Below are 22,684 nucleotides of genomic sequence, written 5' to 3' on the forward strand. Positions count from 1 at the left end.
TTCTCATCTTATCTTTCTCTTTATATTCTTTCCTTTGTTTTTGGCACATTCAGTTGCTGACTGATTTTTGTCTACTTCTGGTTTAGTTTCTATTCCACTTGATATGGATATGCTTCTGCTAAACTAAGCAGGGAAGTCATCTTAAACTTGTTGTCTTCATGTTTAAAAACTTTCACTATATTTGGCTCTGATGAGGTCAGCAGGTATGCATGCAGTCCTACGACTGCAGATCTATGCATGTAATTATTTTCAAGGAGGCCCATGCCTCCTTCAGAACGAGGAATACGTGCACTCATTTTTATATATCATATGATATCAATCATTTGATAAGTGTGAAGCATTTTTCTTTTTTCCTGTCCAACTGAGCCAATACATTGACTTGCCAATCACCCCAAAACTGTTAGTAAGAACAGGAAGAGCAAACTGGTTTATAGCTTGGACTCTGTTCCTAGATGTCAGGGTTGTTTTCAGTATTAATTTTAGTCTTCTAAAATATTCCTTACTGAGGTTTGTTTGCATTTGTTCATGTCTTATTGTTGATCCTTCATTAGTTCCAAATATTTAAACACTTCCTCCTGCTAAAGTTCCTTTCTATCCCATTTCTGACTGATATTTTCTTAATGCTGCAGCATTCCTGCTTTAAATGCCACTTTTGCACATTTACCAGGACCAAACGACATTGTTATATCATCTGAGAAAGCTTTGACCACTTCCAGTTTTGCTTTCAGCTCCTCATCTGATGAACTACACAGTTTTAAATCATCCACAAAAAGAAGATGAGAAGTCTTTATACTTTGTTTTCTGGGAGCTAAATTATAACCATGAGCTAATCTGTTAAGTACATAGCTTAATGGGTTAAGGGCAAGATAAAAGAGCAACAGTGACAAAGGGTCACTCTGGAATATCCCCCTTTGAATTTGTATCCCTGGGATAATAATTTGTCCTCTATCATGGTTTAACTGCAAAGTGCTTTGCAACTGTTTCATGGTCACTGTGATGTAATTGATCAATGTAGGGTGTATCTTATACATCTGTAAGCACTCCTTTATCTGTGAATGTTTTTTTGTATCCATGCCATACTTAGATTCTTCCCTGTTTTACAGTTCTCCATTATGACTTTATTTAACAACAAATAATCCTTTGTTCCATATGACTTTCTTTTATTGCCCTTTTGTTCTATTGTACTATTGCCATAATTGAGTTTTCTTCTAAATGACTATAAACTCTGTCGGCATCAGTTCCAATGTAGAGTTTAGACATTATAAGAAGGCATATTATTGGTCTATGCTTTTTTAGATATCTTGTAGGCTGACTGTTAAGGAGTATTGTTTTTCCTGTTGTTAACCTGGCTGGTGTCTGTTTAGAGTATGTATATAAATCTTCATGTAAAGATGTTTATACTTTTATCTAGAAGTTAAGTACTGCATCTGGGTCTAGGGTTTTCCAATTAGGAGCTTTCTTTAATGTTATTTCAATTTCTCTGGCTGTTACTTTATCCCATTTCATATCCTATACATTTGAACATTTTACTGTTTCTTTTACTTTTTCTATCCATTCAGCTTCCTTATTATGTCCCACAGGGTCTTCAAAAATATTTCTAGAAAATGTGCCTATTTCTTCTTTTTTAGTGGTGTTTCTATTCCTTTTGCTTTGTTGTCCAATCCTCTAAAAACTCTTTTGGGTCATCGATGAACTGCTTATTTTTTACTTCTCCTTTATATTGATCTGACTGTGCTGATGTCTTTAGTTTAGTATTTGCAATAGTGTACGATAGATCCTGATCTGTTCTAATACTGCACATTGCTTTTATCACGCCTGTCTTTCTAAGTATTTTTGTTCATCTGATCCCTATTCTATACTCTTCTAATAGTGACATTTCTTGTCTTAATTGCTTTATAGTTTTCTCTGTTAGATACTTCCTTGATGACATTTAATTTCTTCCCTTCCTTTCCCTTACTGCCCTGTACTTTTGTGGTAAGAACTTATCTGTTATTAATTTAGCTGCACAGTACTATATCATATTTACTTCTGTTATGTCACATGAATTTCTGTTAATAGTCTTGATTACTGTGTTTATTTGTTTTGTCAAACTTCTAACATTTTGGGTCTTATTGACTTTCTGTAATCTGTTTCTTTATTCAGTCTTAATATGTGTATCCATCTGTATTACATAAAATATTACACTTTCCATTAGATCATTCTCTTCTAAACTGAGGGTGCAATTTTTGTTCTCTGTTTCCTATGGGCATTTTACAGAATGTTCTAGAGCATCTTCCTGTAACATACAATCTTCAGCTGCACCCTGTGTCATCCATTGCTCTTTCATAAAGTCTGGCCAATCACTCCACAACATTGACTGCATCAGAGTTGCCACGGTTTCCTTTTCCTTCTCTTGCTGTCCAACTCCAACTGAACTTTTGTACTGGTTTCCTACTGAAGGCTCCAGAGTATCTTTATGTGGCAACTGATCAGATGCTTCCTGTTCCACCAGTTTCTCTGTAATTTGGGGACCCACTGTTCCATCGTGCTGTGACATTACAGACTTGGATTTTCTACAATAAATCCTTCACTTCACAGGTTATCCATAACTTCAGTTTCTGTTTCTTTAACTTCTCCATTAATAATCTTCTTTTCTGCTTTCTCCTTTGTTTTCTTATTTTTTGTATTATAAAATTGTCCATAGTCAGATGCCTTTGCCTGTATTTCTCTTCAAATATCTTTGGTGCAGCTTTTTTGTATTGATTCATTTTGCTTTCTCGTTTAAATAAATGTTGCACTATATTAAACCTCTTTTCTTTCCCGTGTCATAGGTTCATAGGTATATACTAGGATATCTTCCCAAGGACCTAAGTAAGCCTAGCCAACAAGGTTCCCTGGCTTATGCCACCCAAGAAAGTTATTTTCCTGTGCCCCTGTCGAGCAGAGCCACAGAAGTGATCCCTGGAGTGTATTTCCTATTTCCCATCCACTCATCAAGATTTTTCTTGAAGAGTGCTAATGAGGAGCTTTGCGTGATATAGATGGGTAGCTTGTTCCAGTGTATGGGAAGTCTCTGGGACAGGAATCTATCACTTCAGCATGTCCTGTTTATTGTGGTGACAAGGTTTAGGTCCCTAGAGCATGTAGCTTGGAGGGATTGGGATTTCTTTAGGTGTAGCATGTCCAACAGCTCTGGGTTTGACATAGCTTTATATGTTAGGCAGAGATCACCTTGGAGTAGGCGATATGCTGCGGAGTAAAGCTGATGTTTTTTGAGACGGTCAGTGTAGGGCATCTGTTTGAGGCCAGTAATCCTCTTTGTGAGGTACTTCTGTGGCCTTCCCAGCTGCTGCAGATGTCTTGTGAGGTACATTCCAAAAGGGGTGTTGTACTCTATAATGGGTCTAATGAGTGTCGAGTAGAGGGGAACAATGACCTCTTTTTTCCTGGATGAAAACCCTTTTGTGATGAGGTGTGCCACATAGAAGGATTTCCTGACTACTGTGGCAATGTGACTATCAAAGGAGAGACTACTGTCCACCTGGGTCCCAAGGTCTCTTATCACACATTTGATGTTAAGTAGACTGCCGCCTATGTGATAGTTCATGGGTACAGAGTTTTTACCAAAGGGGATGACAATACACTTTTTGGCATTGAGCTTGAGGCCATGGCTCTGACACCAGGCATCTGTCTCAGTGAGGCCCTTCTGTAGGATGTCCTCATCATTTGGGGACTGGACTATGGCTCCTAGTTTTCAGTCATCTGTGAACTTCATTAGCAAAGGCTTTCTTTGTTAGCATGTACTTCAGAGAAGTAGATGCCAAACAGGAGAGGTCTCAGGACTGAAACCTGTGGTACTCCACTTGTCACTGGTTTGAAGTCAGATTTGGAGTCTGCAACTTTTACAGTGTGGGTTCTGCCAGTGAGCCAGTTGGCAACCCATCTTGTGACGTGGGGATTTATACCTAGTTTAGTGAGTTTATCTATAATTCCAGAATGGGGGATGGTTTTGAAAGCCTTGGCGAGGTCAAGATAGGCTGTTTGAATCACCTTACCCTTGTCTACGGCTTTGGTGACTGCCTCAGAGAAGTCGATCAGGTTCAGGAGGCATGATCTGCCTTTCACAAACCCAAACTGGGTGGGGTCCAGAGTTTGGAGGTTACCAATGTCTTTGTTTATGAGTTCCATAATGATACGTTCCATGGCCTTGCAGACCAGGCTCATCAGACTAATAGGGCGATAGTTCCCGAGATCAGTGGTGGCTTCCCTTTGTGGAGTGGGATAACTGTTGCTGTGCGCCATTCATTGGGCACAAAGCCTGCCATGAGGCTATGATTGAACATGGTGCTTAGGTGGGGAGGCAGTTTGTTCTGAAGTTCGTGTAAAATGTAGCCTGGGATGTTGTCCGGTCCCATGCATACTGTGTTTTTGGCTTAAGAGATTGCAGCTTTTACCTGCATAGTTGTGATTACAGGGACTCTGCATTCTTCCTGTATAGATATGGGCCCTTTAGGGGTGAGAGGGTGGTAAAGTTAGCACTGAACCTATCTGCCAGGATGTTGGCAATATCAGTTGGTTCTGTAATTTTCATGTCATTGTGCTGTAACTCAGAGCAGATCTGGGTATTGCCATTGAGATTCTTGACATAGCTATAGAATGGTTTGTGGTTGTCCTTAGAATCAGTGGTGATTTTGTTTTCATAGCTAGCTTTGGAGGATCTTATAAGGGCTCTCACCTTTATTCCATAGCTTCTATTTGTTTAGCTTCTACTTTTCTACATTCATCCTTTGTGATCTTATTTTTTTTGTGAAATTTTCCATATCTGGGTGCCTTTGCCTGCATTTCTGTTCATCTATCTTTGGAGCTGCTTTTTGTATTGATTAGTTTGGCTTTGTTCTTTGGATAAATATTATACTATATCAGATCTTTCTCTCTCTCTCTCTCTCTCTCTCTGTCTCTCTCTCTCCCTCTTTCCCATGTCCATGTTTCTTTTTTATACCTTTCAAAAATCTCTAGGCTTTGTTGTTTGTATTTTTGGACTTCCTCATTCACTTCTTTTTCCAAACAGCCATAGGTTTCTTAGTGTATGTAATGTTTTTCATAAATCTGTTGTTTTAATGAACATGTTTTTGCATTTGAAGCTTTTCATAGGTTCATAGGTTCACAGGTTCATACTAGGCTATCTGCCCTAGGGCATTTATAAGCCTAGTCAGAGTGTGTTTGGCTTTTGCCACCCATTTTAAATTAATTTTGCTATGCCTTTTTTTGAGGTTAGTATACTGTGCCTCTGTCTAACAGTGACACAGAAGTGATAGCCGGGGTAAACCTATGATCTCCCATCCACTCATCAAGATTCCTCTTGAAGAGAGTCAATGTGGGACTCTGCCTAACCTGGACTGGGATTTTATTCCAGAGTGAAGGGAGCCTCTGGGTTATGAATCTGTCCCTCCAGCATGTCCTATTTATTTCAGTGCTGAGGTTCAAGTCTCTCGAGCGTAGCTCGATGGGATTTGGATTTTCTGAGGTGCAGCATGTCCATTAATTCCAGGTTGGACATGGCTTTATACGTCAGGCACAGATCGCCTCTGAGCAGACGGTATGCCACTGAGTAGAGCTGGAGTTTCTTTAACCGGGCAGCATATGGCATCTGTTTGAGCCCTTTGATCCTCTTGGTGAGGTACGTTTGGGGTCTTTCCAGTTGCTGCAGGTGTCTGGTAAGGTACATCCCAAAAGGGGCATTGTACTCAATTATGGGCCTGATGAGGGATGAGTAAAGAGGCACAATGACCTCCCCTGATCTAGATGTGAATCCCTTCATGATTAGATGGGCTATATAAAATGTTTTTCTAACCATTTTGGCCACGTGGTTGTCAAATGAGAGATTGCTATCAGCTTGGGTCCCCAGGTTTTTTCTTGTGCAATTATTTTTCTTTCCTCAAATTTCTTTCTTAATCTTTTTGAATATCTTATATCTGGAAATTCTGGGCTTGTTGCATAATAATAATAATACAGAATTTATTTCTTATCCTCAATAGTCCACTTTATCATCTTTATGGCTCTTTTTTGGCCTGTCAGTTTTTGTGTTTTTTGTGGACTGCTACTTTCTTCTACAACAGGGGGCTATCTTCTCCTGAGCCTGGCCTAACCCCATTGTAGGAATGTTTCCATGTCTCAAGGATTCTACAATGTCATTTTTTTCCAGTTCTGGCACCAGTATGCCTATCAAGACTGGGCATCTTTTTATCCTGGGGCTTATGCACCCGGCTGTGGTTTTTTTTATTTTTTTAACCTACTGCTGTCCATGATATATATATATATATATATATATATATATATATATATATATATATACACACTATATAACATACAGTTTACATATCAGTGTCATCTTGGTGAGATTTTGTAAAAACAGGGTCCACCTTGTGAAGGTACTCACCAAGACCTGAGGATGAATTCAATTCCGGCAATAATATTCTCCTTCTCCTCTGCTTGCTGATTTTTATCATCTCTCCATCCAGCCCCCTCTCTGAGTGGTGTGCCTGCTGTAAGTTAAATGAAGGAAGAAATTCTAGGTGCTGACGGGAACAGTTCTATGAATAACTCTAATACCAACGAAGAAGGACTCAGGGGAAGGAGCTAACCAGACACAGACGCAGTCTTGGAAAAAAATGAATTTTCTGCTGTCTGACTAGCTGAAACTCTGATCTTTGAGTGGACTAAATGAAACTGAAGACCGCTATGGATGGCCTAGGATTACAGGTATCTGTTATGAACATCTGAGTTATTAAAGCAGATTGTAACAACAGTCTTTATGGCATATGGAATGTTGGAAGGTGATACCACAAGCAGTTGTGTATAAACCAGACAAAAGTTATGGGCTTCAGACTGTTACTGCCATTGAAAAATGTGCACACTAGCATACAAGTTGTGGCAACTAGAAGTCTTTATTAGGACTCTAGTACGTTGCGTATGACATAGGGACAGATGCTGATTTGCTGGCACAGTCCAGAGAGTCTGGGGTTCCGTTGCTGATTGCCAGTGATCTGAGGTGAGCCATGGAAGCTAGAGGTCAGGTTACAGATAAGTTTGTGAATGTTGGGGAAATGGATCAGCACAAAATGGAAAATAAAAATTACAGAGATTACATAATTGAAAACAACACATATATAAAAAAACACATATAAAAATACTTTACAATCTTGTAAAAATATGCACTGTAAAGAATATATATATTGCACATGGTTAAGAAATATAAAATTGCTCAGTTACAGACTTGTGCTAAAATTTAAATCTAACCACATATATACTCACTTTACAAGATTGTAAAGTATTTTTATATAGGTGTTGTTTTTAATTATGTTTACTTTCATATTTATATTTTGGTTATTAATATTAGCTATTTGTTAGATTTGTAAATTAGGTTTTTATTGAAATAGATATTTTTGAATTTCAACACAGCCATCGTAGCAGATGACAGATTATTATTAGGAGTATGTTTCTTTAAGCGTAAGGAATGCTACACAATTTTTGAAATCAAGATTTTGGTGCCTAAAAAGTTATTTAAGGTGTCAGCTTTAATGGAATGGTGTTCTGATGAAGCCTGTATTACGGGTGAAAGCGCTTAACCAGATCTTTCTTGTAGTTTTAATTTTAATGGATGTCAGTTCTTATTTTTGGCTGGACATTGTTATTCACAGTTGTGGTCAGCTGGAACGCTCAGTAGCTGCATTGTAACTTGCTTCTGGCGTTTCTTATCTGTATTACAGGAAATAAAGCATCTGTTTTTAATCGTGCCGTGGAATTACTTGGTTCGTGTAGTGGAGCAGTTCGCTCCCTAGCACTTGACGAAAGGAACATTTTGTTGGATGCAGAGGTGTTTTGGGCACTTATAGGTACTCCGTGGCAGTTTTCTGATCTGGATGTTCCCATGTCAAACTCAGCCTGAGATGTAAAAAGATAGTACGATAAAACATGGTGCCATTACATTAGCAGCATTTACAAAGGAGGTAAACCAAGTACAAAAGAGGAGGACCCAGGGACTCCCCAGGCTCTGGAACAGACTGCCCATACATGTCAAGCAGAGCGCCTCTTTGGCCCTCTTCAAAAGGAACCTTGATGATTGGATGGGAGATAGGAAATTCACCTCGGGGATCACATCAGTCACCCTGCTAGACAGGGGTCCAGGGAATTAAATAGTGTGGGAAGAAATAGCCAGGGAATTGTTATGGCTGGGCTTGTATAGGCCCTAGGGCCGATAGCCTAGTACCAACCTATGAACCTAGGTGATTAAAACATGCATACAATAGTAAAATGGCAAGTATACATACACATATTAAAGGAATACTGACATTACAATGAGTAAAGTGAAGAATACATATTTACAATGTGTAAACAATACACACATAAAAAGTTCTAAGTTTTGCCAGAGAATGTGAATTTGATAAGTTAGGTAATGGATGGAAGGTGCTACTGTGTTATGCTAGATTGTGTTAGATTTGGTTAGATTAGGTTAGGTTAGGTTAGGTTAGAAAACCGTTGTCGTGCTGCTGATTTAGTGAGGTACTGTTTAAGAGATAGAGCAACTGAGTCCCTTACATTTGGTGATATGAATCGCTGAAGCTTGAGACCTATTATGGAGAAGCTGTGTGTTCTTTACTTTATGAGGGTAATAGTGATGGGGGACAGGAGGTAATTGTGTGTGACCTAGCTGTAAAGCAGTATACCATATTGCTATAGCAACAGACATACCAAGAATGGACCGCACATACCGAGCAAAACAAATAAATAATTAAATAAATGAATAAATATAACAGAAATAGATAAAATGGATGTGTTGACATTCGGTTAATACTGATGTACCTATAGCTGCTGATTTTTTTAAGGATCAGATAAGGTTAGAACATACAGCACACATATTTTTTGAAAATTAAAGGGAAATTCAAGAGGTCTGTAAAATTTTGTTTGATTTCTTTTTTGGTAAGAACCCAAGGTAGTGGTTCAAACAGTGAATTTTGAAGACAGGAAGAAATATTGTTTGGACTAGGGATTTTAACAGTGAAACAATGACATCTCAATAAATGAAGATGTTTGTAAAAGTGAATGCAGTAACAGACTGTTGTCAAGCAAGTAGTGAAAAGCAAAAGCTGGGTAATATAACATAAAAATAATGTGCGTCAGTGTTGTTTGTGTGAAGGGAGAGATCTAAAATTAGTCTCCTTAATGGGTTAAGCTCTGTGTCAAATGAGTTGGTGGCTGTGTTAGGCCATACTGAGATTATTAGGATGGGAAAAGATGTAAAGTACAAAGTTAAAGAAACAGAATGACGTGTGCACTAAGTATTTGTGGAACAATGCAAATTAATTTGCAGACCTTAAGCATTAGTTTGGTAGACACTTGTGATACACTAACAGAATGGAGTCTGCCTTTATACAGAATAGTAAGAAAATAGACCAGATGTTTTACCTTAAATAGACTAGGAGGGAATTACAATCATTTAATAGCTGAAATATAGGTTCCCTATTAGAAGACCGAAGACGCATTCTTTCGAATGCGTCTTGGTCAAACTCAAAAGCCTGAAACGGCAAAATATCAAAGCGGCTTTTAAGCAAATTCTTTCCCTGGGAAAGAATTCGCTTGGCCGCTTCATTACTTTGCCATTTTCGGCACTGTAGTGCGATCTCGGAGTTGTTATATTTAAGTAGGGGGGTCTGGGGGGCAAAGCCCCCCACTTAATATAATGTTTAAAGTTTTTTTTTTTGTTGGAACAGCGATTTTTTTTCCCTAGGAAAAAAAATCTCTGTTCTGACAGTTTGAAATTGTAAACTTTCACTTACATAGGGTTGATTAATCACCGTTCGCTTTTTTAAGCGTTCGGTGATCTAATATAGACCTGAAATATAGACTGAAAAGGCTGCAGAATCAAAATGTGAAGAGAATTCTGGTGACATTTAACAAATTAAGGAGAATCTTTGAACAATTATATAAATAGGCATCAAATGAGTAGAAATACTTGAAGAAATATTTTGACACAACGTTTTTTATTTTACATCTTCATATGTCTTATGTAATGAAAATAAGCCACGATGGTGCAGCAGTTAGCATTGTCGCCTCACAGCAAGAGGTTCTCCCATTCGATTCTCAGCTGGAGCGCCTTCTGTGCGGAGTCTGCATGTCCTCCCCACGGTCGAGTGAAATTAAAGACATGCAGGTAGGTGTGAGTGTGAATGGGAGTGCCTTCGTTGAAGGTTGGATGTCGGGCTGGCAACTCAGCACCGTAAAAATGAGCGGACCAGAGTTCTGCTGTGGCGACCCCTAACTGGGAAAAGCCGAAAGTCTTATATGTCTTATGTAATGACAATAATAGCTGATATGAAAAAAGGCTAAAAAGTTGATTTAGAGGAAATATTTCAAACCTCGTTGCATCAACTAGGTTTGATTTGTAGTTTTTTTTTTTTACTTGAGGTCTATATTTACTTGCCCTTAATGTGTCTCTTGTTTTTGTCTGCCTTGTAGATAGTAACTTGAAATTTATCTATGTTAATAGTACCTTCTTTCTTACTATACTTGCATTCATTTCATTCATTTGTATATCTAAGATTTGTAGTACCTCAGTTGTGTACATTTGTAAAGTAAGCAAGGTTACTTGTTAATCTACAATTTATGTGTACTAAACAGCATTCTCTAGGTCTCCACTAGAAAAGGGCACTACCCTATTTGACAGCAAGAGTAGTAAAAAGAAAAAAAATGTGTATGTATATATATCATAATTACATATTTCAGTTAGCTAGCTAGTAGTAAGTGAGTAGGTAGATACAGAAGCTGGGAAAGAAGGATGTTGCTGTGACAGGAAAATCCTTCTGAAGGAGCAGTTGTGAGGGTAGCCTAATGGTTAAGGTACTTCCCTTACAAAGACAAGGTAAGGGTTTGAGTCTCACAAGGGATAATTAGCTAGGCTTAAAAAAATGGCTCACAAGGACAGTTAGCCTAGTACTAACCTATGAACATGAATGTCGAGGTCTTATATAAATTACTTACAGCAGAAAAAAAGTGCAGGAGCACATTTAAAGATAAGGAAGTCAATATGATATAATTCCCATGGACAGCTGTACAAAATGTGGTCATACGTTTATATTTTATTTTAATTAGGCAACATTGAAAGCATTGAATGCTTTAATGTGTTTACAGTCTTTGTGAGCAGCACACCTATAGTGTTATTCAGTATCTGTGATACAAAATGCAGATGAAACACCACCTCCGTCAACCAAACTCACTGGCACTGTACAAAGATTATCAACACTGAAACTTGAGTATCAGATTCACACTTAAAACATAACATTAAGTAAATGTATGCTGTCCTAAACAAGTACTTATCAGAATCCAGCTTTCAATAAATCCACTAGGTATGCTATAAACAAAATGTCTCTGAAATTCCTTCTTCCTTCAAATTCCTATGAGTTAGCTTTGATTCTTTAGTAAAGTTCAAGCAAACTTGACTATGCACTTCCTGCCTGTTAATGACATAACATACATTAAGCACAGTGCCTTCCTTTCTCCTACCTAAACTGTTGCACTGCTTCTCCATTGTGAACTCTTTCTACAATATAAAGTTCAAACAACCATTAAAAACTACTTACATTGACCATGGATCTGTCTGTATCTCCTTATTTCTGACCCTCTAAACATTCTTAGTCGTACTCTCACTACAAGAAAGTATTAAGGATTCTTTGTCACTTCACTCCTTTAATATCTGCCTGCTAATTTCATCTGAAGCCTGTAACTGTATATGCATCATTGTTTTACATATGTATTTCACTTTTTTTTCTCTGGTTGTAACAGGAAACATACTGACTCAAAATATTACCTCTTGAAAAACATTGAAAATCAATCTCCTATTGGTTACTGATGATTACATATTTGGATGGGTAATATATTTTATTTATGCTATGTTGTAACAGCCATACCTCTCAACTTCTTACAGCAGGAAATCTGGACAAAGCAATAAATAAAAGTAGGACAAAGGCTCAAAAATAGGGGCAATGTTTAAGTATTGTTCTTACAAACTTAGAAAGTTGATAGAATAACAGGCTTTGCATTAGCAATAATTTTCTGAAGGGTATGAAGTCTGAAACTCAAATGTCTATCATTATTTTCTAACTTCAGTCTTTAATGAGTTGCCACTATTTTGCCAGAAAAATAGAATTTTATGAAAAACAGACCAAAAATATGTGGCAAAAATCTGGACATTCTGCGAAATGCCAATACCAATAACTCTGTATCTATCTATCTATCTATCTATCTATCTATCTATCTATCTATCTATCTATCTATCTATCTATCTATATGTGTGTGTGTGTGTGTGTGTGTGTGTGTGTGTGTGTGTGTGTGTGTGTGTGTGTGTGTGTGTGTGTGTGTACTGTGTTCACATAGTGCTTTCCTCCCCAGGCCTTTGCTGAAAATAGGTCTTGCTGAGTTGGGCTATCCTGTTTAACAAAACAAACAGATACATACCAAATAAAAAAAAAACAATAAAAGCTTTTCTGTGGGGACAATCAAGTATTATGAACACTGATTACAAAATATGTGCAAAATAAATCAGTAGAGAGATTCCCCGGATCTGGGGCATGACAGTGTTATACTAAGAACATCCCTATTACATAACCTGATTATTACTAAGAAATATATTTGTAAATGTAGGTTGGTAGGAATTTAAAGGTTAAATCATAGCAATATACCAGAACAGGAAGAACTGAATGAGCATGTATTTGTATGATTTTGAGGTTCACTTGTGTGACATGATATTATTAAGCTCATGAATGGATGCAGTATAGTTCATTGGGTCCTCTTCAGTAGACAGGCTGGAAACTATAGAGTTTTGTGTTGAGCAACACTTGCACCTCTTAACCTAATATAACCTACTCTAAGTTTGTACAACCTTGGGGTATTTTATAAGCTTTTAGATAATCAGGATTCCCTAAAATGATGTGCAAAAATATAATGCTGTTTCACAGCTACCCACTTAACTGAGTACAATATATAAAATAACCTATGTGAGATAAGAACCAAAGCCACTGAGGTCTACATTAATTTAACTTTTTCCAGGGAATATTTGAAATCAGTATAAAACTGGCATGAGCATCCATGATTCTTCCCCTTAGTCATGCATGCTAACACTAACCCTAACTCTAACACTAACCATAACATCAACCAGAACATTATCCCTAACTCTAACTTTAAACAAGATACACAGACACTAAATCTACACCTACTACTGCCACACACATACACACATGCAAATATGGAGTGTATATCAGATTGTTGAATGCTGACAACTTCGAAGCTTCAAACTTCAAACTTGAAAGTTCGAAGTCTAAAAATGTCGATTGTCAAAAAAAACCCCACTCAAAACCCAAAACAAAAAAAAAATGCTCTATGCAGGAGGGCAAGCCCCCCTGCACCCCCCACACCACCGCTGCTTAAATATACCATCTCCGAGATCACATTACAGAGCAGTAAAGGGAAATCTTCCATTCCCGCACTCTATGGCGATCTCCGTTATACGTTTCAACGTTTTTACACTTCGAACATTCAAGTTCAAAGTTTAGTGCTTCGAACTTGTTAGCATTTGACATTATGATATAGACCCCAGATATGCACACACACACACACACACATACACACACACACACACACACACACACACACACACACACACACACACACACACACACACACACACTTACTTGGATTCAGGGCACTCAGTGCTGACCGCATTTAAACAGTTTACAGATGTGCAGACTTTTGACAATTTAGTAACAAAGTTTGTGAAGAACTTGCCTCTCATAAAATGAAGACAGGATTATATAATAATGATTGCCTGTTAAAAAAATAGCACAACATAGATTCTAAACTGCTGTTATACAACCTGAAGAAAAACATTTGCAGTTATGGGCCAACTATAGTACTGAAACATTTTTTGTCTGATATTATTCCCCATTTCTATATTTTGTACTTTTATAATGGACTTAATTTTAAATATGACAGATATATTACTGTATCCCACACTATACAATAGATTCACAGGTTCATTGGATGATATTAGGCTATTGGCCTGGAGGCCCTTATAAGTCTAGCCAAGAATTTCACCCATATTCCCTCAAAGTCAGCACCTGTGTCCCCTGTCCAGCAGGGACACATATGGGATCCCAGGGGTATATTTTCTGTTTCCTATCCAGTTGTCCATGTTCCTCTTAAAGAGGGCTAAAGAAGTACTCTGCTTGACATGGAGAGGGAATCTATTCCACAGACGGGGGAGTCTTTGGGACACAAATCTATCCCGCCAACAAGTTCTATTAATATCACAGACTAGGTCAAGGCCTTGCATGTGGGTTGCACGAGTGGAGTTTGTCTTATGAATATGCAGCAACTCCATCAAGGCTGGGTCTGAAATGGCCTTGTATGTCAGATACAGGTCACCTCTGAGCAGTCTGTATGAGACTGAGTAGAGGGACAGGGGTTTTAGCCTACATGTATAGGATAGGTGTTGGAGACCCTGGATTTTCCTGGTCAGGAACCTCTGTGGTTTCTCCAACTGAAGTAAACTCAGTCTGATAGAGCCTGACACCAGGTAATCATATATTACATGCTTTAGCTTATTTACTGCATCTTATGCAATTTTTTTTGGGAGGGGGATCTGGACAATATGGACTTTTGTGCATTTTCAACAGCAAGACATAGCTATTTCAAGGTATCAGCAGACCTTAAAATATAATTTTTAGCCAATCACATGTGTAGCAGATACCCTGCTTCTACACCGCATATAAGAACTGGTACAATGGACATGCAGTTAATACAAAACAAGATATAAGCAGCTTGTTGGGTTAATGATGAGTTGAAATGAAGTTCTTTTCCACAAACCTGATTTTGATTTGATAACTCATCTGTATACTATGTAATCTTAAGGAAATCAATTAACAAGACCAAATCTTCTGTATCCCTTCTGGAAACAGGCAATTTTGGTTCATGGGTTATCAGATCGCCAGGGGATAAGCAAATAATTATATGCATACAAATGTACTGTATGCACATATGAATGTTTATATACTGATCAATACCTCCTAGATAATTACAAACACACAAAAGGACAGACTCAAAGCCACAGTGTGTGCATGTGCACGCGCATGAGTGTATGTGTCTGTGTGTGTGTGTGTGTGTGTGTGTGTGTGTGTGTGTGTGTGTGTGTGTGTGTGTGTGTGTGTGTGTGTGTGTGTGTGTATCCTCTTAAACAAAATTTCTTTGGGAAGAGATTCACTCAAGCCTTTCTTTTTTGGACAAAAATCATTTTGGAAGAGGTACTCCAGTTCTATTTTGAGGCAGATGTAATGCAAGACTGGCATGCTATAGTTATTTGTGAGAATTAACTCACTCCATGATTTCTCAGAATGTCTGCTATTAGCTCTGAATACAAACCTTGCATTACAATCTGGTTTCCTGACAGAAATGCAGCACTCACAGAGGCACATAGAACCCACCGCTAATGGGCTTTGCATGCCTTTCTTGGTACTAATGGACTTTATATACAGTTACTGGAACTAGGAGGACCAAGCATGTCATTTGCTGAGATACAGCAGCTCTGCACTATAGCACTCATTTATTCCAAGCAGCTCTACGAAGTGAGTATGTAACTGCTTGTTCATGACACTTCACCCTCCTGTCTTCCCACTATTAGTCATAAAATGCAACAGATGTAAAGTGAATGCACTTGGCTCCTGGTATTGCATACTCTTAGCTTAGTATAGTGTCTCCATTGAAGCAATTACATGAAACTCAATCTGCATACACCTCCATGACTAGAAGCTTTCTTTTAAAGCAATGAACCTCATCTGCAGGCTATCTTTGCAAACAGCCAATCACTGCATAGAAACTGGAGAGTAAATAAGCTGTTTTATCTTATCGGTTTATATTAGGTACTACAGAAATTACGTGTTTTTCTCAGTTGAAGTAACCTAACATCATTAGTCATATCTGGGAGAATAAATATGTATATTAACACTTTAATTGAAACAAACTAGGAAGTGATTGTATATAGACATTCTGGTAGGAAATCTTGAATTATTCAAAACAGGCTTCAGGAATTGTCAATGTAAACTGTTTCCTCTAGGTTAGTTAGGCGTGACCTCTACCTAGTATATAAGTAATCTCTAATCCAGTTCTACTTATGGCTCTTTGTGTGGTGCAGAAGGATAAAGGCATGTCTGTGATCCATGTCATCTGGGTTCAATAGTGGTTCCAGTCCCTGATGAATTGGCCAGTATGATAAGGACTGAAAAGTACTTTTACCGACTCTATTTTCTATCCCAGAAGAGGAGCAAGGTTTCCAGATAAGCATTAACAGTTCTTGGTGCAGACAGAAGTCTGTAGCCCAATGGTGCCTGCTGAGGTAATGCATATTAGGTACTGAGCATAGCAATGGGCATAGAATACCTTAAGCCCCCTTCAGCTGTTGAGATGGTGCCATACCTCTGCACCACCCGCTCTCTGGTTACTTATAGACTTCCTTCTTGCAGAGCCCTAGCCCGTAAATGGAAATCCAATCAGCTATCATGGATGTTGAAATGGGAGAGTGGGAAGGGGCTTCACGCCCCAGCTCATGTCAGACAACTATACTAAGAACTAAAATAAAATAAAACAAAACTCATCTCCGTGTAAACTAGCATGAGATGAGAAAACCTAATACTGAAAAATAATAACAGGAAACGTGGTATATACATTACACAAAGCTTCCATGATAACAGCATACATTTATCCTTACATTCTGAACAAGTTAATTGCTCACTTCCTTCAAAAATACTCTTGATACATATATGGAGAGCAGAAAAATATTAAGTGGAATTACATCACTAAAGTATCTTGAAAGGTAGTAGACCTTAAGCTGACAAAGTTATGAGACAATGAACTTATGATTCGTGGGTAATGGTGGCTTCAGAAGGTTCTGACGTCTGCATACATTTATTTATTTATTGACATTAGGTGACCAGGAAAGCCCAGTTGGGTCAGAAACTCATTTTCAGCAGAGGCCCAGGGAGAAAAGCTCCACAGTACAATGTTCGGACAATAAAAGTTTAAACATTAGTAATATCAAGATATAGCATACATTTTTAAACATAGTTAAAAGTACAGTATTGACAATAAATTATACAATCAAAAATGAGTGACTTTAACATTTATGATAAGATGGAAAAGGTGATTAGTTGACAAAACAGTTTAGAATAGTCGCTTGATTACTAAGCAGTCAAATAATTTTTTATGGAAATAGAACATATTGACTTCTTAGTAATAAGAATGAAAGAGTGCTATGAGAAATTCAAAAATTAGTAGTAAAGGAAATTTGGGGATAGAAGAGCGGTAAAGAGATGAAGGGGTAGATTAGCGTAGAAAGTTGCTTTAGGATATATTAAGGAAAGATTACAGTGAGGGAAAGGTGGAGGTTGATTGAGTAGTATTACAGCTAGATATGGTTGAGAAATTGTAGCTAGGTATAAGTGAGGAAGTTAAAGTTCAGGACAGAGTGAGAAGAAAGTTAAGTGTAAGAGGAAAGGAGATATATTGGAGGGTGGGAAGATGGTTAGTGTCTAAAGTACGCTTAAATTATATAAAATATATAAAGGACTCTACAGTAGATGCTATTGAATATGATGAAAGATGAATATAAGAAGGCATAAGGGAATGAGGAAGGGAGTCTGGGGGATTTTAAAAGTTGGTATGTTTATGTTTAGGAGCATGGGCAAATGTGAGTGTTTAGGTACTAGTCTTTCAAAGTTAATTTGTAGGTCTTAAGGGACTCAATGGCACAAATATTTGAGGTCGGGCATTCCATAATTTAGCAATGGCATAGGAGTAAATGATTTGCCCGGGTCTTTTAGTAGGTTTGTTTACTTGTAAGACTTGTTTGCTAGTGGAGCAAAGGTTTCTGGGTAGGATGTAAGGCAAGCTAGCTATCTGGATTATAAATTATTTTATGAGCTAGAGACATATTGAACAAGACTGTGCTCTGTACTTATGAGCTGTGGCAGTCGTAAATGTTTAGAACATATAAGAATTATTTTAATTCAGGAGAATAAATGTGTATATCCCTACATCCCACCTAAATACTCTCTTATCATGTAGTCACTTGGTCACTCAGAGTTTATTTGTATTGCACCATTCACTGAAATTATCACAGACAATAACCATAACCTTATTAAAGCAGAATGTATAGCACTGAAACATATTCAGGTTTAATAATCAAACATAATATTGGGAGATGAACAGTGGAAGATGAATACACTTGTGGAAAGTATCACATATAATTCCCCTCCACAAAGGTGGACCCTCCACCGAACTAACCAATTACCGCCCCATAGCTATTCTCTCTCCACTCTCCAAAATACTAGAGAGACGCATACACTCTCAGGTCTCAGACTACCTCCTTACTAACAACCTCCTTTCCAATACTCAGCATGGTTTCCGACCAAACCATAGCACCACCACTGCCTTACTATCCTTTACTAACACTATCCTTCAGCATAAAAACAATGGCTATCTCTCCTCTGCTACTTTCCTAGACCTATCTAAAGCATTTGACATGGTCCCACACAAACAACTTATCTCTGTCCTCAATAACCTATCCTTCTCACAATCAGTCACCAACTGGTTTCAGAGTTACCTGTCTGACCGCCAACAATCCGTTGTATGGCAGAATGACATATCTCCCCAACTACCTGTTTTCATAGGGGTTCCCCAAGGATCCATCCTTGGACCCCTACTCTTCTCTATTTTCACAAATAATCTAGCCTCTGCCACCACACATGGCACACTCATACAATATGCAGATGACTCGACCATCATCTGCTCAGCCCAGTCCCTACCCAAACTGCAAAAAGTCACACAGGAAGCCTTTTCCTCTGTTGACACTTGGCTATCTGTTTCCCAGTTAATACTCAACCCAAACAAAACTAAACTACTCATCTTCCAACCCACCAAACATACTCAAAACAACTCTCACTTTAACATCACAGCAAAAGACAACACCACTATATACCCAGCTGAACACACCAAATTGCTAGGAGTGGAAATAGACAATAAACTAAAATTTGACATTCACATATCCATGACCATAAAAAAGTCCACAAAAAACTAGGAGCATTATACAGAAATAAGCATCTTCTCACCAAAGCAGCAAAGATTTCAATAGCAAATTCCCACCTTATCTCCACCCTACTTTATGCCTCTCCAATATATACCAACCTAAGGCAATGCAATCTAAACAAGCTAGAGACCTGCTACAACAAAATTGCCAAATTCGCCACAGGGGCATCTTACCGTAGTCACCACTGTCTCTCACTTACTGAACTGGGCTGGCTTGAACTCCCTCACCTCCTTCAATGATATCAACTCTCACTCGCCCACAAACTAGTAAACCATCCACTAAATGTCCCATCCCTCCAGAATCTACTCCAACCCTATCGCGCCACCAGACCACTAAGATCCAGCAACAAAAATCACTTGCAGATCACTAAAGCCAATAAACTCTGCTGGTGAAGCACTATTCTCTTGCACCATAGCCAAATTATGGAACTCCCTCACACCCACAATTACCTCCATACCATCATGCACCCACTTCAAAACTTTACTAAAAGCGCACCTAAAAACATGCTGGCTATGCCCTTGCAACTCCCACTCTAATATCACCCACCCCATCCAGCCACTACCTTTCTTTCCACTCCACTAACTACCTTGATTATAGCAAGCTCAGAAGCTCATAAGCCTAGTACTTATACAGCAGGAACTTCTTATTTTAACATTTGTTAATGTCTGTTATGTACTTCACAGATAAAGATTCTAGTTGTCTACTGATGTACTATGTTCTTCATCTGTAAATATGTTGTAAGTAATTGCTATGTAAATTGTTAATCACTATGTAATCCAATGTCTGGTGGACTCCAGCCATAAACAAACTCTACAACAAGAGGAGAAAGCTACTACATGACAGAGCAAAATCCCTAAATGGGAAGGCATCTCTGATCAATACTAGCAAAAAACTACGATCACTCATAAAATCATCCAAGGCCAACTTTGAGAGAAAAATCGCTAATGACACAAAAGACAATCATAAAGCCTTCTTTAACTATGTTAGAAACCTGGGTGGAAACTCCCAGATATGCTCAGAATTAGGCCAAAATGATAAAAAAATCACTGAACCCACAGACATTGCCAACATACTGGCAGACAGGTTCAATGCAAATTTCTCTCCCCCCCCCCCAAAGGAGAAATATCTATCCCACCAGAGTCTAGCCTCCCAAACATCTCAGATGCCCAGGTGAGAGCTGGTCTCTAAAGCAAAAACACAGCATCAATGGGACGGACGGTGTCCCGGCTGTGTGCTACACGAACTCAATGAGGAACTAAACCCACACATAAGGCTGCTGTTTAATCTTAGCCTTACTACAGGATATGTACCCAAAGAATGGCGTCGGCAACTGTGGTCCCACTCCACAAAGGCGGTGCTTCTACGGACCCTGAAATTACCGCCCCATAAGCTTGACGAGCCTTGTCTGCAAAGCTATGGAGAGGATCATAATGGAACTGATAAATAAAGACATTGGGGACCTACAGACACTGGATCCTACCCAATTTGGCTTTGTCAAGGGCAGATCCTGCCTCTTGAACTTGGTCGACTTTTTCGAAACAGTCACTAAGGCCATTGATGAGGGTAAGGCAGTTCACACAGCCTACCTTTACCTAGCAAAAGCATTCGACACAATACCCCACTCGGGCATCATAGAAAAGCTCACCAGCTTAGATGTAAACCCATATGTCACAAGATGGGTTGCAAACTGGCTCAAGGACAGAACACACAGGGTTAGAGTTGCTGGTGCCATGTCAGACTCTAAGCCAGTCACGAGCGGTGTCCCACAGGGCTCAGTCCTGGGCCCCCTCTTGTTCGGCATTTATTTTTCTGAAGTGCAGGCAAACATAGGGGGATTGTGGCTGACAAAATTTGCAGATGACTGCAAACTGGGCACCATAATTGACACTCCATCAGACACAGACATCCTCCAGAAAGGTCTCATAGAAATGGATAACTGGTGCCAGAGCCATGGCCTTAAGCTAAATGCCAAAAAATGTATAGTCATACCCTTTGGGAAAAACAAGGTAACTAATTACCACATAGGTGGTAATCCATTAAACACGGAAGAAGTTATCAGGGACCTGGGGACCCAAGTTGACAGTATCCTCTCTTTTGACACTCACATTGCCAAAGTGGTTAGGAAGACCTTCTACATTGCCCACCTGATCATGAAGGGATTCACATCCAGATCAGGAGAGGTCATTGTACCTCTGTACTCTTCACTTATCAGACCAATGATTGAGTACAACACCCCATTCGGAATGTACCTTACCCGACACATGCAGCAGTTGGAAAGACCCCAAAAGTTCCTCACCAAAAGGATAAAGGGGCTCAAACATATGTCATACGATGCCCGACTGAAGAAACTCCAGCTCTATTCAGTCGCATACCGTCTGCTCAGAGGTGATCTGTGCCTGACATACAAGGCCATGTCCAACCCGGAATTAATGGACATGCTTCACCTCAATAAATCCAAATCCACCAGAGCCACGAGAGCAAGAGACTTAAACCTCAACACGGATATAAATAGGACGTGCTGGAGGGACAGATTCATCACCCAGAGACTCCCTACACTATGGAACAGAATCCCAGTCCATGTGAGGCAGAGCCCTCACTGACTCTGTTCAAGAGAAATCTTGACGAGTGGATGGGAGATCGTAGGTTTACCCCAGGAATCATCTCTGTATCACTGCTGGACAGAGGCACAGCAAACTAATGGGTATAGTATTCTCATCCTAAGGGGTGGTGAAAGCCACACACACTCTGGCTAGGCTTACAAATGCCCTAGGGCAGATAGCCTAGTATGAACCTATGAACCTATGAACCTATGTAACTTCTGTCTGTTTTATTTTAACTGTGGAGATTTTCTCCCCGGGCCTCTGCTGAAAATGGACCTACGTCCAGTCGGGCACTCCCGGTCAACAAATATAAATAAATAAATAAATAAATAATATTTTATATATATATATATATATATATATATATATATATATATATATATATATATATATATAGATACAGAAATTGGAGCATAGAAGTAACAACCAGATGCTCACTGTTAATTGTGAAACAAAGAAAGACAAGTTTGTTTTAAATTATTAGCATCAGCTGTGACAATGGTTGTTATGTCTTCTCTCTGGTCTAGTAATCAAGGAGCCTTAATCCTCACCACTGACACTGGAGAAGGATGTTCACTTGGAACAAAAATAGATAAATGCAGTATTTTAAGCTTAAGCTCTATGCATCAAGCACAATTTCCCTAAGAGCACACAAGGAACACACTCTGTCCAGGGTCTGGGTTTCTGTCTTTCTCCAAGTCCCCAGTAAGACTCCCTACTGGCACAGCTGCAGAGTTGAGTACATGGGTGCACACACACACACACACACACACACACACACACACACACACACACACACACACACACACACACACACACACACACACACACACACCTGGGAAAAGCTGGCACAGACCTACTAGCTATGCCCCCTTCTGCCCAAATTATAAGGCAGTTACACTGCCATCAGGCACACCAAAGC

This window comes from Protopterus annectens, chromosome 1.part2 (assembly GCF_019279795.1).
Source record: "Protopterus annectens isolate FY-2018-M chromosome 1.part2, PAN1.0, whole genome shotgun sequence".
Lineage (NCBI taxonomy): Eukaryota > Metazoa > Chordata > Ceratodontiformes > Protopteridae > Protopterus > Protopterus annectens.